The 3,979-nt window shown below is 39.0% G+C and overlaps 1 long non-coding RNA gene across 1 annotated transcript in view; it reads left to right on the forward strand.

Annotated features, from left to right (window-relative positions):
• Nucleotides 1-2,198: 2,198 nt before the first annotated feature.
• The window catches only part of LOC138052172 (uncharacterized), a 5,782-nt gene continuing 4,001 nt past the window's right edge, over nucleotides 2,199-3,979 (forward strand). The window contains exon 1 of the long non-coding RNA XR_011133018.1: nucleotides 2,199-2,316. This is a non-coding gene — a long non-coding RNA (uncharacterized lncRNA). The remainder of the gene's footprint in view (nucleotides 2,317-3,979) is intronic.

A 3,979-nucleotide genomic window follows, 5' to 3' on the forward strand; every position in this document is an offset into this window, starting at 1 on the left:
TGGATGTCCAGTCAGCTGCTTTGTTTGACTGTGAAAATGCAGTCGAGTAACGAATTACTACTTGATTCTACGCTTTAGCTTGACTTTTTGGTATTGTTCTAAACTGAAGAGAGTGGGTGTAAAGATTATCAGTCAAACGGAAAATGTTCTAACGAGATTACTGTGCATGTAATTTCATTATTAGTCGTTGATTAAAATTGTTTGTTTAGGCCAACTGGAAAACATGGACTGGACTCTGGACTGGACTCTGGACTGGACTCTGGACTGGACCCTGGACTGGACTTTATTAAACGAAGTTAATATTTAACCGTTTCTATTTAATTATTACCCAGCGAGAATGAGAATGAGAATGGATGTTTTTTCCAGCGGTAAATTAACGTTACAAACCCCGCCACTTATATGCTTGGCTATGATTGCGTGAATGCTGTGAAAGTTTAAAGTCATCACGTGACAATGTAATGTCGTCACGCGATCCTATCTCGTGCGTGTGCTATTTTAGGAATGTAGCGGACCACCCCTATAGTGAACATTTTTATCACGTTCCAGTTCTTATCACACAAACGTTCATTTCACTCGAAACCACACTGATGTAATTGTACCGATAACACTAAAAAGGTTGATGACAGTATGTTTTTTTCGGTGTATGTTACCTTGTACTCCAGCACCGATGGCAATTTGTGAAAGACTGTAACTGCAAAAATATTCGAAAAAGAAAAGAAAGTGACGAAGCTACTATACATTCTTGTGCAGTTAATTTGTGCATTGTATGGAATGGGAATAAAGTAGCGTACGAAAAAGGACGATTGTCTAATAAAGGCTAAAGGATTGCCTATTTATTCCGAAACGAAAAGATATTCCTGATAAGATATTTCAAAGCAAGATAATTGTTAATTTAAGGTGTTGTGGCTCCCTCCCTGTTCTATATGCATCTGTGCATATTAAAGTCCAGTCCAGGGTCCAGTCCAGAGTCCAGTCCAGAGTCCAGTCCAGAGTCCTGTCTATATTTTCCAGTTGGCCGTTTGTTTACTGCTGTCATTTCAGAGACATTTGATCACTGTAACTGTATACACTATGGTTGTGTTTTCACTAAACTACTTTTCTAGCTGAACATTCTTTCTAGGTGTTTGTTTGCAGACCGACATTTGTTTTCACTGTGAAATTTAACCCGAAATTTTAGCCGTTTACTCAGAAGATTCAAATTACAAAAGCGCGCAACTTGAAAAAATGGCCAATTGGGACATCGGTTTCGGTTAACAGATCCTTCGTCGGACTGTTCTCGCTGCTTTGGCCTGTACTTTTGGAAGATGCGGGTGAAGATGCTGAAGATGATGTGCTGCGGAGAGATGCGGCTGGCATAAATTGTAGAGCATTTGTGCTCAAAAGCGGGTACTGCGGGTTCTGCATGCCGCCACCGTGAAATAAGTTAGGTCCTGGCCGAGGAACTGAGGGATCTAATGAGGCCGGAAGAATTGTAAATCGGAACGGGAAAGCATTACGATTGAATTCGTCTGCCATTTCAAGAGCACTGTTTGCAAAGTGACCCACGAGGTGGACGCGAGCGTGTGGAAAATATTTGCCAGCCCACTATTTGGCAATTATCTGTCACTACGGGCAACGTGATTGGCTGCGGCATTAACCAGGACAAGTTATACCATCTCGCGAGGTCGTATAACTTTGCGGGAGTTTCCGGTCATAAAAGCGAGATAATCCCTTGTTTTTTCTTGTGAAAACAGCTTGCCTTTTTAACTCGCTAAAAATAGGACGAACTGTTTTTACTGTGTCTCCGGACTTTTCCGACTTTAACTAGTTAAACTTGTCCTAGTGAAAACACAACCTATGACTAATTTGTACTTTATGTAATGAAATGAAATGAAATGACTGTTTATTCACAAATCCTTAGGAAAAGTGAAAAGGACATAAAGGAGGTTATTATCCCTATCTAGTTTATCTCCTGATCATACAATAAATTAATAACATTAATAATTATTTACAACTGTACATGTACATTTAGAACATACAATTATTGCCATATAAACAATATTGCTCGCCTCTTTTAGATCTTTTAGGCTTGGCTAAATCTATATATTATGCTCCACGTGTTACCAATGAATAAGTTCGATTTCGGTTTCGATCAAAATAAACTCCTATGTCCACCTTCTAGAATATTTTAATCGTGACCTTTAGTTCAAGGTTACCGACCAACCGGAAAGACATAAAGCTATTCATCAACAGCTCTCTTGAAATTTAGATCATTCGAAGCGTTGTAGCGTTAAATGTAAAGTCACCTCAAACTTCAACTTGAACGCCAAAAGTGAGGTATGTATCTTAACTTATGCGATTACATCTTGTGCAAGTTTGCCTCTTGAAGCAACTTTTAGAATATCCTACAGGCTCGGTCCCATCTGAACTTTTTTTACGACCAAAACGGTGCACTCAATTCATTACTTGCAATGTTGTTGTCTCCAGAAATATTCCACTTTTCAATCTTTACATTTGCAACGTCAACGAAAACGTCATTCTAAAACATAACTAAGCGCCATGGCTAGTATTTCTCGATTATTCCGTCTTGTTCCGTCTTGTTCATCTTGTACAGTACGGGCGAATGATTGTTACGAACGGTTTTAAGATAAAAATAGAAAATGAATGGTTCATTGTTTACATATGCTCACGTTTTCACGGTCGTCAAAACCTAAACTTTGGTGATTTCACGTCGTTCTTTTGTATGTTGCTTGGTATCCGACCACTTCAAAAATAATTTCAATTTTTGCAACGCCCTAATTAGTTTACGGAAAAACAGGAAACCGAACATTTAAGCTTTGAGATGCAAGTTTTGGCAGAGGCCGCGCCGTTCTGTTCAGCTGAGTAAAATAAAACGAAACTTGAATGATTGAATGCACCAATTTTCAGGAGATACGAGTACTCCGGACCTCGTGTTTTGTTCTCATTTCACTTTAACCCAGGCCTACCCACTTCGGTGCCTCATGGTGGAAAACATGAAGGCTGCTTTTATTCTAAGAATAATTTATGACGACCTTCAGCACAGTTCCACTTAGAAATCAACATGCCTGTTTTGATGTCGACGGCTGTAAGAGCAACTTGTTTTTTGATTCACTTTTATCCGTTTTCGCTTGGCGTGTGAAGCAACAGCTATAAGTTTTCTAAAGGTAACCGATGGGCGAAAATCAGATCCAAAGTTCAAAACGGTGGGCATCCAACTGATTTTGGTCCAGATTCAAATACTGAAATAGGATCGCCCGAAAACATCTAAGGATTCGAAAATTGAAAAAATCAATGCCTTTCTGGAATTTCCCACAAAACATGAGAACGGGCAGTGAAATATCAGCAGTTTAATATTGTTTGCGCCTATAATTGTAATTCTTATGACAACGAAATACGTAAATAATTACGCATTCCTCATAGAGCATACAAGCCGATCTTCTCAACATGAACAATCTTAATTTAATTTATTTTGTCATACACTTTTATTCGTTTCGCAACGGGGCGTTCAAGCAGGCAAGACTGAAAAAAAAAAACATCCCACACTAAGGGACTGTTCGTTATTTATTGCTTAGGGGTGTCGTTGATTTTTTAACCAACTAAGGCAAATTAAAAATGTACCCCTCCCCGAAAGTGCGTATATCCAAAAATTACCCCAACCCCATCCCCCTCCAGTATATGCCACTGGCCAAAAAATTTACCCCCTACCCTCCCCCTCCAGAGAATGTTGAGCTCTGATTGTGATGGATAGACTTTTACGAGTTTTTTTTTCGAATTTGTTTAATAAATTTGCTTCTAGAACTAAATGCTAGTAATTGATGTATGGCAATATTTCCTTGAATCGTTTTTATATCGCGCTCTTTGTGTGTTCTGATACCTTTTGCTTTGGCGTTGACAAGTATTTCTTTGAGCTCGTCTTGCTTCAAGAACGTTGCGATCCGTGAAGTTTCTTTCGGGAAGATTTTCCCTTCGCATTTTCTAC

This window comes from Montipora capricornis, chromosome 6, assembly GCF_036669925.1.
Source record: "Montipora capricornis isolate CH-2021 chromosome 6, ASM3666992v2, whole genome shotgun sequence".
Lineage (NCBI taxonomy): Eukaryota > Metazoa > Cnidaria > Anthozoa > Scleractinia > Acroporidae > Montipora > Montipora capricornis.